This window comes from Hypanus sabinus, chromosome 9 (genome assembly GCF_030144855.1).
Source record: "Hypanus sabinus isolate sHypSab1 chromosome 9, sHypSab1.hap1, whole genome shotgun sequence".
NCBI classification, from domain to species: Eukaryota; Metazoa; Chordata; class Chondrichthyes; order Myliobatiformes; family Dasyatidae; genus Hypanus; species Hypanus sabinus.
The window spans coordinates 39,387,455-39,399,753 of NC_082714.1; the positions used below are offsets into that span (position 1 = coordinate 39,387,455).

At 37.5% G+C, this 12,299-nt stretch overlaps 1 protein-coding gene across 4 annotated transcripts in view; it reads right to left on the reverse strand.

The window, feature by feature from the left end:
• Nucleotides 1-12,299, reverse strand: part of smurf1 (SMAD specific E3 ubiquitin protein ligase 1) — a 128,877-nt gene that overhangs the window by 68,880 nt on the left and 47,698 nt on the right. The window lies entirely within an intron of this gene.

Here is a 12,299-nt window from a genome sequence, read left to right on the forward strand (position 1 = left end):
TTGCGATGTAACACATTCATGCAAAGATGCAGTTTAAATTAGCAACATGGTTGGCTCAGACATAGTGGGCTTGAGCTATATTGATTTATTGCTGTGTTCTCTAATAAATGGTCAATGGCTAATATGAACAACTTTTGAATTAAAAGCAATTTAATTTTGGACTTACAGAAAGCATTAACATGGTTCCTCAGGAGATTATAAGCAAAAGTGCAAGTACTGAAAACAAGACACAATTTTGTCATGTCAGTTTTAATTACTATATAAATATGAGGCAGAGAATGGCAATGAGAAGCCCAGTCTCTGGTGGGATGTGACCCGTAATGGTCCCTAGAGGTTCGTACTGGTGCCTCTGCTTTTCACCGTAAGTATAATTGTAGCTTCATAAAAGAAAGAGAATCCTACATTTAAGATTACATGTCACTAAGTTCTGGGCTTGGGGCATTTTTATTTAATTTTAATAAATAAAAAGCTATTCACTGATCTCTTCAAGTGCAGCACAACTGTGACAAGTGTTTGACGAGCTGGAACTGCACTTCTGTATTCCACCTCTTGGTGTCACTAAATAACAACATTTAAAGCACTCCAAATAGAAAGAAATAAAATCCACAATCTTCTAAACTGATATATGCAAATTAAAGTGGCTATGTATTTATAAGAATGGGTCACCTCAACAAATCAAAGTAATAAGATGATTCAGCTATTATGTAGTTATCTAATACTGAATACTATAAAAAGTCATTGTTTTCTAGGGGTGGCAGGTGGAAATGGAATGCACATTTATTGATTTAGCTCAAGGCTACACTGTTAATCTAAATGTAATATTGTGAATAAATCAGAGAGCCATTTGAAATAAGACTTGCATTTTCCAGGTTCTGTCTAGTAGAATCAATAAAATGTAACTTAGGAATGGGTCATGTGTTTTCTATATTCCAAAACTGGGAGAGCCACAGTAGTGTAGCATTTAGCATGACACTATTACAGCCATCAAAGTGTCATCTTCTGTAAGACAGTTTGTACATTTTTGCTATGTGCATGTGGGTTTCCTCTGGGTGCTCTAGATTCCCCCCCACAGTCCAAAGGTTAGTAAGTTAATTGGTCATTGTATATTGTCCTGTGATTAGGCTAGGGTTAAATTGGTGGGTTGCTGCGCAGCACGGTTTGGTGGGCCAGAACAGCCTGTAACACGCTGTATCTCTAAGTAAAATAATCAAGAAAAATCTTCTAGTTGTAAAGCAGTTTCGGACGTCTAAGAGTCATGAAACACACAGCGAATACTTATTGTACTTGTTCATTAAATTCAATCCTCACATTGTACATTTTACTATCATTACCATATCGCAATATAGGCATTAAAACATGATATTTTACAATAAATTTGTATGTAGTTCCATGTAGTGATGTTAAACATAATATTTAGGATTTCACTTCTGATTTCTTCTCTTGCAAACACATTTCTAAAATGTAGAATCTTTTACATGCATAGGAGAAATAACTTGTATTTACACAGCACCTTTTACACGATATCCCAAATGCTTCACAACTATTACAATGTTGTGACTTGTTTTTCTGTGGGAACAAAGACAACAAATTTGGACATAGAGCCAGTATGATTATGATCTGTTTTAATGATGAATGAAGCGTAAAATCGGCCTCAGGAACTTATGATTACTTCCATCTCTCTTAAAATAGCATCTGACACAATGTCTCAGCTAAAGAGTACTCTATCATCTGAAAGGCAGTGCCTCCCTTAGTGTTGCACAAACTCTCATGCTCCAGCGTGTCAGTTTGAACTGTGCTCAATTCTCTGAAGTGGTACTAATTGGAGCATATTAGATATTAGAACACTATTAATGCAGCTGAATGGTCACTTCAACACGGTGATTACTAATCAAAGACATTCAGTTATTGCAGATGCTATAACTCAGAAAAAAAACAGAAAATTCTGGAAATACTAAGCAGGTCAAGTTGTATCTGTGAGAAGAAAAGCACAGCTAAAATGTCAAGTCAAGAAGAATCCTTTGTTACAGAAACTCCTTCTCAACCTGAAATACTAGCTATTTCTCCTCCCACTGTTGCAGCCTGGCTTACTGAGTACTTCCAACTTTTTTTTCCTGTATTTAATCAAAAGGATTTAGCATGCAATTGTGATGAATGGATTATGTCTGATTTTGTATATCTAACTATAAACTAACTTTGTATATCATGCTGGAATTAAACAAACATTAATACTGTATCACAAAATAATATAAACAGATATATGGAAACAATCTTTATTGGTGAAATTATAGAAGACGGGTTTTTATAGGGCAGGGTAATTAAAATAAACACAAAAGGTTCTTCAAATACTGAAACTTAGAACAGCACACACAAAATGCTGCAGGAACTCAGCAGGTCAGACAGCATCCATAGAGGAATAAACGTTTAAGGCCGAGATCCTTCACCACGACAAGATACAAAATAAAACCAAATTCTGTTTACTGTCATCTAATTCTGTCTTAGATGAGACCTAGGAGCTGCACATCTTACTCCTTTGCAGAGATAAATGAGTGAGTGCAATGAATGTGAACCCAGGGCAGAACAGACACAAGTAACAGTGAGAAAAAAATTTTGAAATGATAAAATGTACTAAAACATAGTGAATTAAGATGTGCATGGATACTAGGTATCTGTGCATTTGTGCTGAATGTAATTTATTGAGGTCTGAACATTTAGGTCCTCAACCCAAGGCATTTCAACTGAGAAAAGAGAAATGGAAAATTGAAGAAAATTTACATGCAAATCTGACACTTAGAAGACAATTAAAGCAGATTCTCACTGAAGATTTTCACACTACACAGAGAAAAGCCATTTATCTCAACACCTTTTTAAATGTTTGTCCGTAGAAAGGACAGAAAGGCATGGAAAACTCAGCAAATCAGAAGTGATGGGCAAAAGATACAGAAAAGCTACAAAAATGCAATAAAATGCAGAGAGATTCTGATCTGTAATTTATTTGGGATGGAAAGTTTGATTAGTTTAGTGTTAGATTTATAACAATTCTCATAGTTTTCTAACCCAAATATCACAGGACCCCATCCAAGCAGCATATTGCTATGCTAGGAGCCTAGTGCAAAATCCTGCCTTCCCCTATAGTGTAAGGAATCTGATGTGAGTCACCACCCCTCCCTCCGCTTGTGCTCCCACAACAATGAGCTAGTGGTCTTGTTCTCTTGAGCAGCTGCTGACCATTTCCACCAATGTCAGCCAGTGCAAGTATAGCCCTTGGTCCTTCGGCTCTGCACTTAACTGCGCTGCTCATTCTTGTTTGCATTACACCAGCCCTCGTAAGCAGTTGCTGTACATCGTCTCAATGGCTGATTCCAAACCAAGCAGTGAGCTGATAAGTTCAAGGTAAGAGTACCAGTAATGGTGAGGGTTGACATCAGTCACCCAGCACAGTACTGCGAAGGGAACAGTTTTATATGAAATTCATGACAAGGCAGTACGCAGCAATGATGAAAGCAGTATCAAGTTCTTGATAGGGCAGTGTGAAGGAGCGGAGAAGGTAGGGATGCATCTCAACATCATAGTAGAGCAACATGGTGAGTCATGTATTTCTCTACAGGTAATGCTATAATGACTCCTTGTGGTTCCAATTCCACTTGTGCTCTCATTCTTTCATGCACATCCAAGAACACCAAACAAGGTCCCTATGTATTTTTGCAAATCCAATTCAAGTCCAAACACTGATCAAATATTTCACATGCTAGACCATGCAATGATGCTTACACCCATTTTCAGTCATTTTGCTACAGATCATGGAAGTTTGCTTGGAAATCAACAAGGTACACAATTATTCTTAAAGGAATTTTTTTATTACTTGGAAGGATGCTGGAAATTGGATTCAAATAGAAATTGGGTCAAGATCAAGATTCAATATTCATTTATCACATGAACACTGAAACATACAGTGAAATTAATCATTTGTGTCAACAACCAACACAACCTAAAGATTGCTCCAAGAAGCCTAAAAGCCTAAGAAACTCTCTGTTGATTCTCAAGTCATCATAGAATCAAAGAGTTCATGTCTGCATGTAGGAATATCTGAAACAAACATTCAGGTATGGGTTTATGTGTGGCAGATGTTTCTTTTGACACTTCATTAGGGGTAAACATCATCATTATAAACATACACTGATTTATGTTTGATATTCCATCATTATGAAGATCCATTCCATCAACATTTTAAAACATACCATTAACTGGACTCATCATATAAATTCTTGATTTTGTCTGTAACAGTTCCATGAAAAGAACCAACTCCATATGTTAATATTAAGAAAAGAAAATGCAATAGTTTTTTTTTACCAGGCTGGTTAGGTAGTGGAATGCTCCAAAAATCAGTTCCTGGCCTTTTATCTTAATAATCTGAAAGAGGGGCCAAAGCATAGACATTCAAGTTTGTTGATAACAGGAAATAGCTGGGAGGGTATATTGCAAGGAGAATTTCACTCTACAACAGGATATCTATAGGCTGAGTGAATGAGTGAAAACTTAGCAAATGAATTTTAATATGGGCAAGTATAAGATCATGCATTTGGGTATGAGTAATCTAAAGGCAGACTATCATCTAAGTAGAAAAACTGGAGGCAAATAGCTTATTGGCTTTTATAAGTGAGCTGAAGCTGAGATATACAGAAGTATTGTTAGAATTGTGTATGGTACTGGTGAGGCCACACCTCAAAGATTGATAGGCTCCTCTACTTAAATTTGCAAGGCAGCTGGAAAAATAAAGTAACTGCTGTCCTTGCCGATGAAGGCCACAACAGATAAAATTAATGCCATTTTTTAAAAAATTGATGGCAAGATAATGTTACTCAATTTATTGCAAAACTTGACCTGATTTTAAGGAAACTTGATCATGCAGCAGCATTGAGTCAAAAGGTAATACCTATAATCTCCTTTCTATATCTTGAGTATTGAAATTAGATGCAATGCCTGTGTTATATTTTTAATTAACATTAATAAAACAAAGTTCACTTTGTATTTAGAAATGGGTTAGGACTGTTACTGAATGTAAAAATCACTATAAATGTTTGACAAATATCATACCATATTTGTATAATCCTCAAAATAAAGTAATACACAATTCACTAAAACGTAACTTTAATACTTTCAAACACTTGGGAGTATAACAGAGAGGGTAAGTGCCAGTAATTAACCAAGACCATGGCTGAAATTACTCTTAACATATACAGTCGGCCCTCCTTATCCGCGAAGTCTGTATGTGCGGATTCAACCAAACGCGGATCAGGAAAACCCAGAAGTTCTCTCTCCAGCGCCCGTTGCTTGAGCATGTACAGACTATTTTTTCTTGTCATTATTCCCTAAACAGTACAGTATAGCAACTATTTACATAGCTTTACATTATATTAGGTATTATAAGTAATCTAGAAATGACTTTAAAGTACAGGCAGTCCCCGGGTTATGAATGAGTTCCGTTCCTGAGTCCATCTTTAAGTCGGATTTGAAGTCGTAACAGGTACATCCGGTATTATTCAGCGTCAGTTAGTCAAGCGTTATTCTTAGTATATAGTACATATTTTACCTTTCTATGCATATAAAACACTTAAGAAACATATGTATTTCAATAATTTAACCTCTGCGTTGTTTAGTAATAATTGTAGCTTTCATCGGGGCAGGGCCTGTCATATGCTCCATTAAAATTGTTCCAATCACTGACCAATTGTAGCTTAATGCTTTTCCAATGACCGATGGCATTTCACCTCTTTCCAATTGCTTTGTTATTTCCACCTTATTTTCAATCGCGATCGTGAGTATTTTCGTGAATAGAAATGCTGCGGATTCAGAGCTGCGATGCCAGGTCCTAATGTCCACTGCATGGTGAGATGTTAAGTAAAGTCTGGGGTTCTGCCGGGTCCTAAAGAACACCGCACTGATACATGTTAAATAAGGGACTTGAGCATCCACAATCTTGGTATCCAATCCCACGCAGATAAGGAGGGCCGACTGTACATAAGATTTAATTGAATGCTGTCTGGATTGGAGTGCATTAGTTGTAAGGTGAGGCTGGTTAAATATGAATTATTTTGTCTGTAACATTGAAGGCAGAAGGGTAATCTAACATAAAACGGAGAGGCACAGATAGGGTAGACAGAGTCTCTTTCCCAAAGTGCAAATATCAAATATTAATTTGTCAAATATCAATATTGAACATTGTCCAGTCCATTACTTGCATCCTAATATATTCTGTATGAGGAAGTATTCACTTGAATGTTTTAATGAAAACTGCAACTGATTATTCATTTGCAGGTTGCATTTTAACTGAAATTATTATACATCATTAACATATTGCTGAATATTATCTTCACTGTCTATAGAACATTGACTTTAACTTCAAGAAATAAGTACAAGTTATCCCCAGTGCACAATTATGATCTGGGCAAACATACCACAGCTCAAATAAACAAAGATGCAATAACTAATAGGTTTATCCTTGAATCAGCCAGACTATTACCCCAGTCATGCTTAAAATCTGCAATGCTTATTTTGTTCTATTGTTCAGATTTAAACTGAAAAGATTATGCATCAAAATCTTATAAACAAGATAATAAGTATAAAGCACTTCCCCACCAGTAGGTGATCGTTAAAGTAATTCCAGTGCAGAACCATACAGTGAACATTGCACAACTGATAAAAGCAGTTATTTTGAATGTGAAGGTCAATCTTGTGGGTAAACTAAGCTATTCATGACATGAGAATGTAGACAACAGAAACCAGGATGAAGTAGGGAGGTTGCAGAGAGTAGCTACTGCAGGGAAGCAGGGAAGCAGTAAGGGTGCTTTCAGTCCTGATTGTCTCAGAGAAATAAATCAGGAGCAGAATCAGGTTTATTATCACTGACATACATCATGGAATTCGTTGTTCTGTAGCAGTAGCACTGTGTAAGGCAAAAATAACTACCTTACATAAACAAACAAACAAATAAATAAATAAATAGTACAAAAAATAAATAAACAGGGCAGAATTGGTTGTAAAAGAAAACAAAATCAAGACATTACATCTCCCTAAATTAATCCTGGCGAGATGAAAAGTTGTAATGAAGGTCAATAAGAATTACAAGCATACAACTAACTTATTTTGTTCTGCTCCTGTGAATCAAGGTGGAACCTATATCAGAAGAAATATTCAGGATGAAAATGACTGATGGTTAATTCAACTTTGTGGAGATTGAAGCACAAAAAAAAACAGACCTGTATAGATGATTTTCTTATTAAATGTGAAGCATGCACGTGACTAGGATTTTGAGGATATTAAATAGCCTTTATCCACAATTAACTCATTGCTACTACTGAAGCTTGGTCAACATTAGTTTGCATGTTATAGCTGAAGATTTTAAAGGAGCTTGTTGTTTTTCAGAATAGGTACTTAACAGTATAAAGATGATATAATTAAACAGTAATGCAGAGTTAGTGGTATATGATTTTCTCAAGGTTGCTTATATTGTAACTTTAAATTGTAAAAACAGAAAGTTTAAGTAGTTCTTTATACCTATCCGAACCAAAATCATAGTCATAAGAGTCACAGAGCTGTTATTTTGTCTTGTCCCATCAACCCTCAGCTGGACCACAGCCGTCTATATCCCTCCCATCCAGTACCCATCCAAATCTCTCTTAAATGTTGCAATCAATCCTGCATCCACCACTTCCGATGACAGTTCATTCCACACTTGCATCATCCTCTGTGAAGAATTTTCCCCCAGGTTTCCCTTAAATATTTCAACTTTCACACTTAACCTATAATCTCAAGTTTTTGTCTCACCTAATTTCAATGGAAAAATCCAGCTTGCATTTGCCCTATCTATATGTCTCATAATTTTGTACACATATCAAATTTCCCCTCATTCTCCTATGCTCCAGTGAATAAAGACATAACCAATTAATATTTCTCCTGTACTCTTTTCAATCTTATATCTTTCCTACAGCTAAGTGACCAGAACTGCACTCTAAATTCAGCCCCACCTGGTCCAGATCCTGCTGCAAGCTTTGATAGCCTTCCCTGTTGTCCACGATGCCCCAAATCTTGGTTTCCTCCTTCCTCAACTCCAACTTAATCCTCTCCACTCCACATCCCCCCCCCCACCCCAGAGCAGCACTAGCAAACCTTCCAGCAAGGATATTGATGCCTCTCAAGTTTAGTACACACTGCCCTATTTGTACAGGCCTCATGTTCCCTGGAAGAGAACCCAATGACCAAAAATCTGAAGTCCTTCCTCCTGCACTATCTCCTTAGCCACTTGCTCAACTGTATTATATTCATATTCCTAGCCTCACTAGCATGGGTAGCAGGTCTGAGATCACTACCCTGGAGGTCCTGCCCTTTAACTTATCAGCTAACACCATGCACTAACTTTGCAGGACCTCATCACCCTTCCTAAACACAAAGTGCACTGCAGATGCTGTGGTCAAATCAAGACATACAAAAAAGCTGAATGAACTCAGCAGGTCGGGCAGCATCCGTTGAAAGAAGCAGTCAACGTTTCGGGTCGTTTGGGGGCCCGCTTCGTCGAGCACCTATGCTCCGTCCACCACAACAGACAGGATCTCCCGGTTGCCACTCACTTCAATTCTCCCTCTCATTCCCATTCGGATATGTCCATACATGGCCTCCTCTACTGCCATGATGAGGCCAAACTTTGGTTGGAGGAACAACATCTCATATACCATCTGGGTAGTCTCTAGCCCCTTGGTATGAACATCGAATTCTCCAACTTCTGGTAATTCCCTCCCTCTCCCTTCCCCCATCCCACCTCTACTCTGTCTCCTCTTCTAGCTGCCTATCACCTCTCACCTTCTTCTACTATCCATAGTGCTTTCCCCTTAGATTCCTTCTTCACCTCTCCTGCCTATCCACTCCCTGCTTCCCCTCCCCCACCCCTTGATCCAGTGCAGATCCAGCAAAACCCCCTGATTGGTTTTCCACCCTCTCCCCACCTTCTTTATAGGGCCACTGCCCCCTCCTTTAGTCCTGACGAAGGGTTTCGACCCAAAACGTTGACTGCTTCTTTCAACGGATGCTGCCCGACCTGCTGAGTTCATCCAGCTTTTTTGTACATCTTGATGTCATCACCCTTCCTGCCTATTACTGTCCTCAACTTTTAGCTGCTGATCCTCCCCCTTAAGAATGCTAGGCACTCAATAATGATTTCCATGACAATATATCTAGAGGCAGTATACCATCTAGAAATCTTGTTCTCATCCACAGAACTTCCTATTTGTTCCCCTAATCAATGAATTCCTCGCACTAAAGCTTGCCTCTTCTCCTCCCACTTCCCTTCTGAGCCATGGAGCCAGATTCAGTGGCAGTGACCTGACTGCTACTGCTGTGGTTTTCCTCTGCAAGATCATCCCCCTAATAGTATTAAAAACAATATACTTGTTATTGAGGGGAATGACCACGTGTACTCTGCGCTGGCTGCCTATCTCCCCTTTCCCTTTCCTGACACTGATCCAACACCTGATTGGGAGTTTTTTTGATCATGCTTTAACAAATGATTTGTGTTTTTTAATGCCTCTCTTTAAATATCCAAAGGTTGCAGCTTTCCCTTGAAGCTTGTCTTGGCTTTGATCATTTTTGTTCAATCTGAACAATTCTAACCTGAATGTATTTGATGTGCTTAGTGCAAGTAACTTGTTAACAATGAAGACAAGAAAATCTGCAGTTGATGGAACTCCAAGCAATACACACAAAATGCTGGAGTACCTCAGCAAGCCAGGCAGCATCTATGGAAAAGAATAAACAGTCAACATAAACAGTGAACAGGAGAATTAATGAAGGGTCTCAGCTCGAAACTTCAACTGTTTACTCCTTTTTATAGATGCTGCCTCGCCTGCTGAGTTCCTCCAGCATTTTGTCTGTATTGCTTGTTAACAATAAATGTCTTTACAGTTTCTTGCATTTTCTACTCTGCCATCTCCCTTGAAAGGAGTTGGTTAAGCACAACCAATATTAACAATTCACTTAAGTAATATCAAAATGTATGTGGTGTGTCCCATACAAATCCTTAATATATACATATTTTGTAGTAGTGAAAACTGGAAAGGTTTTGGTGTCATTCCTACTGTAGTACCTGTACTCTAATTATATCCAAGGAAACTAAGCAGGAATGGAAGAGAATCAGGCGTAAGAATGAAAGAGACTGCCTTTTCCTTAAATAATACCTAATTAACTTTAAATTCAATTTAATTTATCTAGCTATATTTTGAATTTGAATTTGATTTTAATGCAGTCAAATCTATTTGACACTAACATTTTATGTACCTATAAAATACAGAAAGCAAGAAATAATGAAGAGGACAGACAGACTGTTGATTTTATTGTTCTGCTCTGATTTTAATCATGTGGAATTTCAAAACCAAACAATACTCATTAGAAAACAACAGAAACGGCCAAGGTAGGAAGTGATGTTCTTTGAGAATAATGGGGTTCCTAGCCTCCTCCCACCTACTCTTAGTTGAACAAGGCAGGAATGGGTGGAAGACTAAAGGCAGGGGGAAATACAGGAATTTGCTAGGTTGCTCAAAAAGAACTGGGACTGGAAGTAGCAAAGAACAGCCATTAAAAGAATATTTTATGGATAAGTAGAAGGATTCCGTGCAAAGATTTGATCTAAGAAATATGCAAAAGCAATAGTAAAGGCACGCAGCAGGCCAGGCAGCATCTATAGGAGGAAGTACAGTGGATGTTTCGGGCCAAGACATAAAGGCATAAAGCATGAGCTATGAAGCTTAAATGAAGCAAGACATATTAGGGGCTCTTTAGTCTACATTACCATTGCATTTTACCCAATCTCCCATTGAAAAAAATACACAATGGAAGCACGAGAATAAAAGGAAAAAAGATGCAGTGAAGAGAATGAACAAGAGAGAATACAAGTCAGAGAAATTAAGAAAGGAAAAGCAATACATTAGAGATTGACAAAATGAGCATCAAAGTCTCCAACTTCCAAAGACAATGAAATCAACTCACTTTAATAAACAATGCTTCAAATTACTATAAATCGCAATAGTATAAGGAAAGATTACCAAGTTCAAGTTTATTGTCATGCAACCATACACGTGTACAACTAAACAAAACATAATTTCTCTGGGGCCAAGGTGTAAAACACAGTACATACAGTATAATCACACAGCACATATAGTTACAATCCAGCACATATGGTCATAAAATAATAATAACACAAGTCCCTAAGTGGCATATGCAAAATTAAAGAAGCATTTGAATATTATCAGTTCATAGAGGTGGTCTAATCACTTCTCTCAACTTACCTCAAGGAGTTTTTATCAATTACATTGATTTATCTTTCATTTTACAACAAATTTGCCCATCTCTATCAATACTATTCTTTGTGTTTGTGTTTTAGTTAAAAAGGAAAGAAAGTGGATTAGAATGAAAGGGTCAAAGAGTACATATATGGAGGAAGGAAAATAACAAATGTAACTCTACAAAACATTGGTTAAACGTCACTTGATTATTGAATACAGTTCAAGAACCAATAGCAATAGAGAGTGTAGCTGAGATTAACAAGGATGTTGCATGGAATGGAGGGCTTTTGTTACAGAGAGAGTTTGGATAGGGTTAGATTCATTCTCAGAAATGTAGGAGACTGAGATGTGACAAAATATATTTATAAAATTATGATGGGCATGGACATGAAGAAAGAAATTTTCATTTTCTTAAGAGTTGAGAACTAAAGGCACAGGTTTAAGGTGAGAGGGGATTGAAAGAAGATCTAAGAAGCAGATTTTTCCATACAGAGGTCAGTGGTTATCTAGAATGGGAGATGAGACAGTAGAGACAATCTTCAAAAAGATTGGGTGTAGTCAGAGATATGAGCCCTATGCTGGTAAATGGTATTAGTGGAAATAGGCATCAAGGTCAGCAGGGACCAGATATGCTGAGGCCTAGTTTTGTGCTGTGTGATTCTATAATTTGCAGTGGAGAGAACAAATGAAAGCAGGAAAACAGATGAATATCAGAATGGGAAAGGTACCAAAATAGATACATGAAAAAGGTTTGTGCTCTCCCACTTTGTTTACAATCAAATTCCAATTCTTACAAAGGACTTCATTGTAAAAATTCTTTTCCTCTAGTTTTATTTCAATGGCTTCCTTTACTAGGTGGTCCCACATGCCAATGGTGTAACACTGTATATTTGTGTCAAAGTCAATACTACAGGGAATCCTGTAAATGCCAGATGATCTGAGTTTCTGACATGTATAAACTGTGATTTGAACTTC